Genomic DNA, 13,039 nt, shown 5'->3' on the forward strand with positions numbered 1-13,039 from the left:
AGATATTTCTTTTTAGCAATAAGCCCGTCAATGTACTTATTTCTAGTCTGTACATGAAGTTTAAATAAATAAATAAAATATATCCGCTAAATCGTTAAAAATATATTTGTCGAGTATGTGGTTGCGGCATTAATCATTTATTTCCTAATGGGGTTAATCTACGCGAATGAAGAGAAAAAAAAGAAAATTCTAACGAAATTAACCGCAAATAACGCAAATTAGGGTCAAATTCGTCTTAACGTGACTTATTGTACAACCGAAAAACGAGGAAGGAATATAATATAATAGCAGGAAATGTTTCCCAAGAATAAGGACGGGTCTATGGGCAAAACTCAAAGAGTACGAACGAATTCTGCATACTGCCAGTGAACACATATCGCTCACTCCTTTCAAGAACGTCATATGTAATCGTCAATTTTCAGTTGTGCATGTTTTCGGAATGCCCAGAAAATGTACTATATCCCGGCAAAAGCGGCATATTTTTAACTAAATATTTACCCGCTACAGGGCAGTAAATGATGTTTTTGCATTTTGAAGAAAAGGTATTGTTTAATTATTTATTTAAATATACTGAATATTTTTTAAATGGAGAAAAAACCTTCAGGTTTTACCTAAAAAGATCTGTTGTACAGTAAAAAGCTCAATAAGTGGCTTGATATTTATTTTTAATACATTTTATTATATTTTTAAACTTTAAAAACGATCTCCTAAAAAATGACGTTCTTAAAAGGAGTGAGCGATATCGCAAAAAAGCTACAAATAAAAGAGCCTTTAAAGACACGTGTACAAAGTACTTTTTTGTTTATTTTCGCAAATTTTTGTTTTGTGCGATACGACATATTGTTTGGCGGGAGTGACACACGTGTTTGAGATAATTTGTAGCACCGAGATCTGATTCCGGTTCGAAATAAGTTTGCCAGAGAGATAAAATATGAACTTGTTAAAAGTTTACGGTAAAAACCGGATTCGTGGCGTTGCTGGTCGTTAGTTGTTAGACTACGGAATAATCGGTCGTCATTATTCGACAACCTAACCTACCAAAATAAAAATTACACTAGCTACTGCGATTTGACCTGAAGAGCTATTTATTTATTTACTTTAAAAATATGTTATTACATACATAAGTCACATATCGCTCACTCCTTTTAACAACGTCATATATCAAAAGACTTGATTTTTCAGGTAATCGTTTTTAAACTTAAAAATATAATAAAATATATTTAAAATAAATATCAAGCCACTTATTGAACTTTTTACTGTGCAACAGATCTTTTTAGGTTTTCGGCACGCCCAAAAAATGTACTATATCCCAGCAAAAGCGGCGTATTTTTAACTTAATATTTACCCGCTACGGGGCAGAAAGTGTTGTTTTTGCATTTTGAAGAAAATATATTGTTTAACTATTTTTTTAATATGCTAAATATTTTTCAATTTAAGAAAAAACAGCCAGGTTTCACCTAAAAAGATGTATTGCACAATAAAAAGTTCAATAAGTGGCTTGTTATTTATTTATATTACATTTTATTATATTTACCATATAAACTTTAAAACGATCTTCTGAAAAATCAAGTTTTTTTATGTATGACGTTGTTGAAAGGAGTGAGCGATATCTTTTGTTTTTGATAAAGCACTCGCACATCGTCTCCGTGTTCATAAAACGAGTGAAAGCGACGGTCTAAAAATATTTACGACAGTGAATTGTGAATTGAAATGTTGTAAAATCTCAAATCTCGTGAGATCTGTTTAGAATTTGCGATGCTCTATCGCGGTGTACTGAATGCGGATGACGCAACAAGTTTAACCCTTCCACTACCGGACTAAACATTAAATTATAAAAAAAAGCTTTCAAAGTCCAGTTTTGACATTCGTATAAAAAATGCATGTTTAACCTCGGCTCGTAACGCATGTTTGTCCTGAAACCTCCAGTGCAAGTTGGTCTTCGGGTCGACCAAACATCGCATGCGTCAAACATTTTGTGTAGTAAGTGTGTTAATGGTGCTATGGTGGTGAAGGGTGGTATTGTTTGCATGCTGTGGTAGTGATTGTCCTGACGAAGAGACGGGTACGTATCGAAACCGGTAGACATAAAAATCTCGGTGAAAACATTTTTGTAAAAAAGCAGTGCCCAAATTCCTCAAGCTTGCACGAATAAAGTTTAGCAGCCCCTCAGTGCTTTGGCCATTTTATTATTATTTGTAATTATGATTTTAATTAATGGAAAACATTCAAACAATTTGGATTGCACTGTATTTCATTTCTTGTAATATGTTTTTCATTGTTTGCGAAGCATTTTTTTTTTTTAATAAAAAAGTCAAATATCCCTGATAAGACGAGAAATACGAAAATACTTTAAGTGTGTCCAAATTTTTGTTTGCAGCGCTGGGTTTGTTCACATAGGAGATATTGATACTACGTATCAATATATGAATAGCTACGTATCTGTTGCGTATGTTTTCTGTTTTATGTGTTGACTGTTTTTTTTTTGCTGTTGCCTTATAGGACTTATTTTTACTTTATTGCTCTTCTCAACTTCTACATCTTATAACTATTTGTTTTTTTGTTTTAATTTAATTATTTTTACTTTAGCTAAAAATAAAGTCTGCCCACTAATCTTCTTAACTTTTGCTTTATTTTATTCTAACTGTTTACTTTTTACTCATTTAACATTTCGCTCACTCCTTTGAAGAACGTCATAAATCGAAAAACTTGATTTCTCAGGAGAACGTTTTTAAAGTTTGAAAATATAATACAATGTGTTAAAAATAAATATCAAGCCACTTATTAAACTTTTTACTGTGCAACAGATCTTTTTAGGTAAAACCTGAAGGTTTTTTCTCGATTTGAAAAATATTTAGAATATTTTTAAAAAATAATGAAAGAATACATTTTCTTCAAAATGCAAAAACAACACTTTCTGCCCTGTAGCGGGTAAATATTAAGTTAAAAATATACCGCATTTGTTGGGATATAGTACATTTTCTCGGCATTCCGAAAACATGCACAACTGAAAATTACAATTTTTCAAAAGTTACAATAACCTGTTTTATTTGATATTCATTATTGTAAATGTATTTATGTTAATGTTCTGTTAAATTTCTAGAAAAATAAAATGAAATACCAAATTTTCTCTATCTTCCTCTGTTTCTATTAAATAAATAAATGAATAATAAAAACCCTTTCCGCACCCCAATGGTGCATAGGGCACTGTGTCATATAAACGCAGTGTTATCTTGATCGTTTACACATGAAGGAAGAGTGATCAGCCCTCCGCTTCAGGTACCAGTCCAGGGTAATATTGAATAAATATTACAGTGAAAAAATTACTTATATTTATTTTACCCCCCCTGGGAATCGAACCCGGGACCTCCAGAACGGTAGCCGAGCGTGCTGACCATTACACTACGGAGGCGGACAAAATATTTCTATTATCAAGATAAATTAGTTTAACTATTCTTCAAGATTTTCTTGTTGTGGTGAAAATTCTACCGAGCGCGATGGGGTTTAATGACGCCAAACTGTGCGATCCAAATACCGCTGTATTCAGTGCGAATTCGCGATATCAATTGGGTCATAAAAACGCGGAAATTACGAAAAAAACACCAGCAATGTAACATTGTGCACTGAAAAAAATTCAATAAACGATTACCTAACGCAAAGAAAGAATATCTTCGTCAAATCCAGGTCAGTGGTGTATTGTATAAGTCTAGAACATTTCACAAAAGTTACAATAACGTCATTGAAGCCAATTTAACTTTCAGATTCTGGATGTTATGTCCCCAAAGATTTTTTAAATATGTATTAGTAGTATTATTATTTTGAGAAATAAAAAGACAATAAAAAAATTGAGAAATAAAAAGAAAGAAGAAATCATTGTATGACAGAATTAAAAACGACGATATAAGAAATTAATGTAAGGCTGAACGAGGAATAATTGAAAAGATTAGGAAGAGCTCTTTGCAGTGGTATGGACATGTGGAGCGAACGGATAGCGAGAGAATGACTAAGAAAATATATGTGGCGAATGTGAGAGGGAAAACAAAACGTGGACGACAGAAAAAGACTTGGCACGATCAGATCAATCAGAACCTAAAATCTGGCGGTGTCAAAAGTCTGCGTAATCGGAGGGCATGTATGACTAGATGTATGGATGTGAAGGAGGCGAGGAGTGTATGTCAGGACAGAAGAGTGTGGCGTTCCATCCTCTCTGCCTACCCCTGCGGGGAAACGGCGTGATGGTAGTAGTAGTAGTAGTAGTAAAAGACTTTGTTTTTTGATCCACTCACATTTTTACTAACAACCAACTAGTTTCGGCAACAACCTGTTGCTCTCTTCTAAGAGGGCAACAGGTTGTTGCCGAAACTATTTGTTTGTTAGTAAAAATGTGAGTGGATCAAAAAACAAAGTCTTTTTGTTTCTCAAAATAATATATCAATATGATCCACAAAGTTAATGCTTTCAATATTCAAAACATGTATTAGAAAAATTTCCTTGCCAAGGATTTATAGCATATTTAGTTCATATCTATTTTATATTTTAAATGTTAAAATCAAACACTGATTTTTTTAACCACTCATTTTCTAATCATTCATCGTTCACTTTGTGTAATACCACTTAAATAAACACTGATTTTTTGAGTCGTATTTTAGTTGTTCAAAAACACACAAAAACAGGAGAAAAAAATATGAATACCTCCTATGATTGTAGATAATCCAGATTTATGAACAAGTATTTGGACACACTCAAAATGTTGTCAAGTCTTTTTTATTTTTTAAATTAATATAAGTGTTTTTCTTTTAAACGATGAAATGATGAAAGCAGACTGAATGCAGTCGAAATGCGATCGCTCAGACGAATGTGTGGAAAAACGATGTTTGATAGATGTTCGAATGATGAAATAAGGAAAGAATGTAAGGCTGAGATAAGCATTATCGATAAAATTAAGAAAGGTGTGTTGAGATGGTTTGGACATGTGGAGCGTACGAGTGAAGAAAGAACGGTTAAACAAATTTATGAGGCGAATGTAGTTGGAAAAAGAAGCAGAGGACGACCGAGGAAAACTTGGCAAAATCAGGTATGTCAAATACTTGAAAGCGGCCGGGTCAGGAGTCGTAATAATCGTCGGGTATGTATGAGGAGATGCATGAATGTAGAAGAGGCAAAGAATGTTTGCAAAGACAGAGTGGTGTGGCGTTCGATTCTCTCTGCCTACCCCTGCGGGGAAGCGGCGTGATGGTTAGTTAGTTAGTTAGTTAGTTTTTCTTTTACAATTTCATCATTTCTTACCACAAAGTGAATGCCGAAACATTAAACAAAATGATGTTAGATGATGATCACCTTAGGTGAAGAGGAACATGGACGTCTGGGTATTATGTAAATACACAGACTTCCATATTCTTCTACGATGAGATGTCAAAATGTATTTCAAATTTGGTTCACTGCCTCGAGAGTTGGCCACAAAACACACTATTTGTGACACCGCCTCCATATTCGGCCTGCCACTAGTTACGATCTGGTTTAACTGTACTCTCAAACAATACGGACATATCTGTGTAATCATAATACGCGTGCCTCATTAAAACCTAACTGTTCGGATCGTCGAAAGAATTTTTTTGTCAAATTAAATATCGCTCACTCCTTTCAAGAACGTCATAAATAAAAAATCGTCAATTTTCAGTTGTACATGTTTTCGGAATGCTCAGAAAATGTACTATATCCCAGCAAAAGCGGCATATTTTTAACTTAATATTTACCCGCTGCAGGGCAGAAAGTGTTATTTTTGCATTTTGAAGAAAAGGTATGTTTTAATTATTTTTAAAAATATATTTAATATTTTACAAATGGAGAAAAAACCTTCCAAGTTTTACCCAAAAAGATCTGTTGCACAGTAAAAAGTTCAATAAGTGGCTAGATATTTATTTTCAATAGATTGTATTATATTTTTAAACTTTAAAAACGTTCTCCTGAAAAATCTAGTTTTTTTGATTTATGACGTTCTTGAAAGGAGTGAGCGATATATCACTTATAAAATGGCATGGGCGCGTATTCACAACTGCTTCTAAATTTGACTTTGAAACGAGAAATCTATAAACTTGCAACAAAACTTACACAACTAATTTATTTATTGATTTGACGTTTCATTTGCGTAACTCCATTAAAAAAAACTTCTAACAAAAATTTAATAAATAATATAATGTTTCAAAATTCTTCACCTTTGCTTTCCATTTTTCTTTATTTTCAAACTCCGCCCCCTTGACTAACCCCTTCCCCCTAACTTACCCCTCTCCTTATTTATAGAACAGATAATTATTCACTATGTTTTAGTTTACATTGAGACCTGAAGATGGAAGCATAGCTTCCGAAACTAGACGTTATTAAATAAAACAAGTGGTAAAAAAACAAGTGTTTTTCTTTTACAATTTCATCATGTCTTAAAAAAAGTGAATGCCGAAACAATAAATGAAATAACTCCATTTTAATTAATAAATTAAATGTTAAAATCAAACACTGATTTTTGGAGTCTACTAAATTGTATTTTATTGTTAAAAACACATAAAAATGAATTTTGTGACAATTGTTTCGCCTTGTTATGACATTCTCAAACGAATGTGCTGCACATTCGTTTGAAAATGCGTACATGGTTTTGCCGCATTGAGAGATCGCATTCCGACTGCATTGAGTCTACTTTCATCCTTCTTTTGCCAACTCCATGCAACACTTCCATACATATTGCAGGGTTGGTATCAGGAATCACGTGTGCTTGAAGACCATATGGAGGGTGGCCATATGCTCCACGGAAGAAGCGAACATAAATGAAGCAGTATTATTTTTTGAAATCTCATCAAAGATGAAGAAGAATATGGAAGTCTGGGCATTTACGGGGCTGACAACCGCCATAGGCTGTATAAGTAACCACTTTACACACATGTAACATTCTTTTCATCTCACCAACAGATGTCTCTGATGAAGTTCTAGTGATTCAAGAATAATGTTTCAAAATTGATTCATATATATAGAACTTCCAAGAATTAGAGTAGTGTGGTTGTCAATAATGGGTAGAATTGGTGAATGTTACACGTGTGTAAAGCGATCATTTGAACCAGCCTATGACGGTCGTCAGCCCCGTAAATGCCCAGACTTCCATATTCTTCTTCATCTTTGATGAGATGTCCTAAAATAATATGAAAATAACTCCTGCAATTGGAGATAATACAGATTTTGTGAACAAGAATTTGGACACACTCAAAATGTTGTAAATGAAGCAGGTTGACCATCTTATTTTCGGCTTTCATTGAGAAACAATAGTATACAATACATATATAGTAAATAGAGTGATAGTCAGTCAGTGGCATTGTCCAACGGAATTTGCCGGACGTTGGGGAAACTATTGTCCGGGTTCCGGGTTGGCGAGCAGTCATTACGTCACCGGTGCCCATATGCATCGCGTGCCGTCGAAAGCGACTGAGATTCTAATCTCAGAAACGATGCATGTCATCACGTTTCATTGTTTTACTAAAAACATTAACAAACTAACAAAAATATAAGTGATTTTTTCACTCTGGTATTTATTCAATATTACCTTGGACCTGAAGTGGAAGGCTGATATACTGAGTTTATATGATAACACTGAGTTTATATGATGCGGTGCCCTATGCACCACTGGGTGCGGATAAGGGTTTTGAAAAAACACCAAACTACCCATACGATTCGCGGCATTTTTATTGTTTTTATATTTCATCTATTTTTTAAACATATCGTAGTCGTGCAGGAGAATGTGACCAAGTGCATTTTTTACAAAAACGTGATCATTGACTATTTGATATCTTTCTAGCTTAATATTGCCCTGGAAAAAATCCCAAGGAATTTTAAACTTGGAAGTATAATATATTGACTTGTTGAAAAAGACGAACTGTATCGATGTTTATTTTCATGCCAAGCAAAAGTGACTTAAATGGCCCTCCTGAATATTTTACGTGTTGTTAGTTGGTCACTTTCTCCTGTACTACGATATATGTACATAAACAAATTCCCTTACTACAAAAAGATGCCTCGTCTCTATCGATATATGTATTTTGTAATTTGTCTTTGACTTAAGCTTTGATCTTTCCCTTTTCCCCTTTTTCTCCCTCCTGTCCAGGTATTTTCACTGTCCAGGTATTTTATTTTCCAGGTATTTTCACTAACTTACAAATGTGAAATTTCGTAACTGAAATGGTACAAATACCTACCTGTTTTAAAAAATTGATAAACTAACAAAAAAATCTAATAATCACTTGGTAATGAAATATTTTTAAAATGTCGAAAAAACTTATATTACATGCTGATAAAGACTTGGTTTTGTGCACCCATACTAAAATAGTTCAATCTATGGAACAGTTGAAAGTTTTTATTTTTAAAGAGTTGATAATTTTGTTAGCTTTTTACAACTGTCATATTTATTCAATATTACCCCGGACTGGTACCTGAAGCGGAGGGCTGATCACCTTTCCTTCGTGTGTAAACGATCAAGATAACACTGCGTTTATATGACGCAGTGCCCTATGCACCATTGGGGTGCGGATAAGGGTTTAATTAAAAATTACAATTTTACAACTGGATTTTATGGGCATAATGAAAACTGGATAGTAGATATCAAAAATGATACATCGAACCGTGTCAATTCCAGGAATGCACTCCAACGGATTAAATCTATACTTGCCAATAAAATTTTAAGATATGGAGTTTTCGCAATCGATTAAACACGCCATGTTACAGTGCACAACTCGCTCACTCCTTTCAAGAACGTCATAAATCAAAAATCGTCAATATTTAGTAGTGCATGTTTTCGGGATGTCCAGAAAATGTAATATATCCCAGCAAAAGAGGCATATTTTAAACTTAAATTTTACCCGCTACAGGGCAGGAAGTGTTGTTTTTGCATTTTGAAGAAAAGGTATTGTTTAATTATTTTTTCAAATATACTAAATATTTTTCAAGTGGGGAAAAAACCTTCAGGTTTTACCTAAAAAGATCTGTTGCACAGGAAAAAGTTCAATAAGTGGCCTGATATTTATTTTTGATACATTATATTATATTTTTAAACTTTAAAAACGTTCTCCTGAAAAATCAAGTTTTTTTTATTTATGACGTTCTTGAAAGGAGTGAGCGAACTGTCAGAGACCGATAATATTATAATCTAGATGATGGAACGTAATAAAACATGGATAATTTATCACTCAACCTGTCATAGTATGCAGTAACGAACAATCGCCTTAATTGTACAATTGGCAAGACAATCGAGTCGTGTTTGCTCGAAACACTTGAACAAGCGAAGCAACGTCAGCAGAAAACCAAGCAAATAAATATTTTATTTTTCAACCATGCAAACATGCATGGCAGCTTAGACCTTAGAGAAATGGTTCTCCTGGCTGAAAAAGCCCTTGACGAAGAAGTATAATAAAAAATAAAACCCTTACCGCACCCCAATGGTGCATAGGGCACTGCTTCATATAAACGCAGTGTTATCTCGATCGTTTACACATGAAGGAAAGGTGATCAGCCCTCCGCTTCAGGCACCAGTCCAGTGTAATATTTAATAAATATTAGAGTGAAAAAATCACTTATATTTATTAAGCCCCCCGGGGAATCGAACCCGGGACCTCCAGAACGGTAGCCGAGCGTGCTGACCATTACACTACGGAGGCGGACAATTTTTTTTTTTTTAGTTGATTTATTTTTTTTTTTTTTTTGATGAAGAAAACCGTAAAGAAAATGGATCTCTAAGCTGAAAATGCTGAGAGGCTGGTTTGAAAGAGTACTACACCATACAAATATACATGGTAAAAAAGACCTTCAAGAACAAACACAAACAACTCTTTCTGCCCTGTAGCGGGTAAACATTAAGTTAAAAATATGCCGCTTTTGCTGGGATATAGTACATTTACTGGGCATTCCGAAAACATGCACAACTGAAAATGTACGACTTTTGACATATCGCTCACTCTTTTCAAGAACGTCATAAATCAAATATCGTCAATTTTCAGTTGTGCATGTTACCGGAATGCCCAGAAAATGTACTATATCCCAGCAGAAGCGGCATATTTTAAACTTAATATTTACCCGCTACAGGGCCGAAAATGTTGTTTTTGCATTTTAAAGAAAAGATATTGTTTCATTATTTTTTAAATATACTAAATATTTTTCAAATGGAGAAAAAACATTCAAATTTTACCTACAAAGATCTGTTGCACAGTAAAAAGTTCAATAAGAGGCTTGATATTTATTATTAATATAAGTGATTTTTTCACTCTAATATTTATTCAATATTACACTGGACTGGTACCTGAAGTGGAGGGCTGATCACCTTTCCTTCATGTGTAATCGATCGAGATAACACTGCGTTTATATGAAACAGTGCCCTATGCACCATTGGGGTGCGGTAAGGGATTTATTATTATTAATATATTTTATTACAATCTTAAATACGTTCTCCTGAAAAATCTAGTTTTTGGATTTCTGACGTTCTTAAAAGGAGTGAGCGATATATGTATGAAAATAAAAGTAGAATTCAATCCAATGACCTTGTTTAATTTTTGACATATTACCCAACAATTCAAATGAGAATTAATGTAAAATTTTCAATAGTAACCTTTGAAAAGACGATTAAGTGCTATGGAAGTAAGTGGGTTATGTATTTAAGCGACGAAGAAAATGTAAACGAGGAAACGCGAAGAAAAGAGAACCGCGAAAGTTGTGGTAATGAGACGTGAAAATGTATTTTGTTCATAACACCTCTCACTTTTCATACCAAACAAACTTGGCTGTCATATTTATTATCATCTAATGCGACACTTACAGAGAAGGCCTATCACGCACGTCAATTTTCTTAACCGAACTTTTATTTTTATATTTTTAACCCCTATCCGCACCCAATGCAGTGCCCTATGCACCCCGGTGCATAGGGCACTGCATAGTATCGACGCAGTGTCATGAAGGCAAGGTGATCAGCCCTACGCTTCTTGTGCCAGTCCGGGGCGATAGTAAATTTATATAAGAGTGAAAATCTTCTCCTTCTAACCCTTAACTGCACCCAATGGTGCATAGGGCACTGCGTCATATTGACGCAATGTTATCTTAATCGTTACTTACATGACGGCAAGGTGATCACTCTTGCGCTTCTGGGACCGGTCCAGGGTAATATTAAATAAATATTAAAGTGTAAAATCACTAATATTTCTTTTCACCCTACGAATCGAACCCGGGACCTCCAGCACGGTAGCTAAACACGCTAACCGTTACACCACGGAGGTGGAGAGTGAAAATCACCCATATTTATTATTTTGACCCGACCGGGAATGGAGCCCGCGACCTCCAGCAAGGAAGCTAAACACGCTTATCACTACGCCACAGAGGCGGACGAAAAACCAAACTAGATATATTTAAAAAATAAATGAAATAATTGAGCAGATAATGGAGTACGTATCTGGGAGTTGACACAGTAGCACTAGCAATCTCAAAGATGAAACTCTTAAGACAGGTCAATAAAGTGGCTGTAATATCGGAGTACCTAGAGAAAAAATGGATGAATAAACGTATTAATATTGAAAGTAAGGTAAATATATAGAATTATTTTTTTTTTTTGAGAAATAAAAAGACTTTGTGTTTTGATCATTTTGATCCACTCACACTCAAAACACCAAGTTTCTCAAATTTCTCGAAATAATATATCAATATGATCCACAAAGTTAATCATCTTATCATAATCATCTACTCCTATTATTGCCCCTTATCCGCATCCAATGGTGCATAGGGCACTGCGTCAATGGTAATTAATGCAATAGTAGCAGGTTGTACAAAGCTATTTAAACCAAACGAGGTGTGTGTTAGGCTTTGTTTCATATAAGTTAACATTAAATAAGGCGAATGCATTTGCTTTGGGTTTTTTGACATTAAGTCTGATAATCTACTAGAAAATATGATGATTTAAACTGGAAGACAGTAGAATGCAAACGTAATCAATTGTAATTTTTTTAATTTCAACTGATTAAAGTCGATATTTTTATCAAAAGGATAATTCTTTCCTCACAAGGACATATTTGGTCAAGTGTCGTAAACAAATTTGTATAAAATACATGTGAGAATTGGGTTAATCTATTTCGTTATATAAATTTTTCGTTACAAGGTCAAATTTTAACGGGATTCGTGAATACGACAAATCATTTTTGAGGCACGACAAAAACTGGTCGTGCAAGCGGTCTCTAACGAGCTTGACACACAAATCCACTCGCAAAAGAACACATTTATAATATTTTTTAATGTCTAAAGCTGTGAAGTAATTTTCCACACCTTAAACAAAATGAATAATCAAATTTTTTAAACATATTTAACACTGATTGAGATCGCAAATAATGACAACTAGAGGCAAACAACCTTATCTATGAACGAAATAATAATCTAAGACACGTAAAATGAATTAAATATTTGGATACTTTAAAACGGTAGGTAGATAATTGATTTGTATACATTTTTTATCTTTAATAAATGTGATAGCGAAATTTGTGCAATGTTTTATTTAATTATACCTAAGTGGTTTTGCTACCGATTATTTTTTCGACTTACACTGGACATTATTCGACTTTTTCATCAACGTCACTAAAATTTACGACATCACTACATCACAAATCATTAATTGATTTTTGTTTACATATTAACGTCTTGACATTTCATGTAAATAAATGCATGATTTCTATACATATGTATTTATTAAAATCAAACATTGATTATGTGAGTCTACTAAGTTGTATTTTATTGTTAAAAAGCACAAAAAATCAAATTTTGTTTCAAACGTTCGTTTGAAAATGCCATAACTAGGCGAAACAACTGTCAGAAAATTAATTTTTATGTGTTTTTAACAATAATATACAACTAAGTAGCCTCAAAAAATCAGTGTTTGATTTTAACAATTATTACATAAATAATTAAGAAAGGTGTGTTGAAATGGTTTGGACATGTGGAGCGTATGAGTGAAGAAAGAACGGTTAAACAAATTTATGAGGCGAATGTA

At 33.7% G+C, this 13,039-nt stretch overlaps 1 protein-coding gene across 4 annotated transcripts in view; it reads right to left on the reverse strand.

Annotated features, from left to right (window-relative positions):
- The window catches only part of LOC148309499 (uncharacterized), a 206,333-nt gene that overhangs the window by 45,457 nt on the left and 147,837 nt on the right, over positions 1-13,039 (reverse strand). The gene's annotated exons all lie outside the window — the stretch shown is intronic.

Source organism: Brachycentrus maculatus, unplaced genomic scaffold (assembly GCF_059751285.1).
Source record: "Brachycentrus maculatus isolate JH-2025_06_01 unplaced genomic scaffold, ASM5975128v1 h1tg000122l, whole genome shotgun sequence".
NCBI lineage: Eukaryota > Metazoa > Arthropoda > Insecta > Trichoptera > Brachycentridae > Brachycentrus > Brachycentrus maculatus.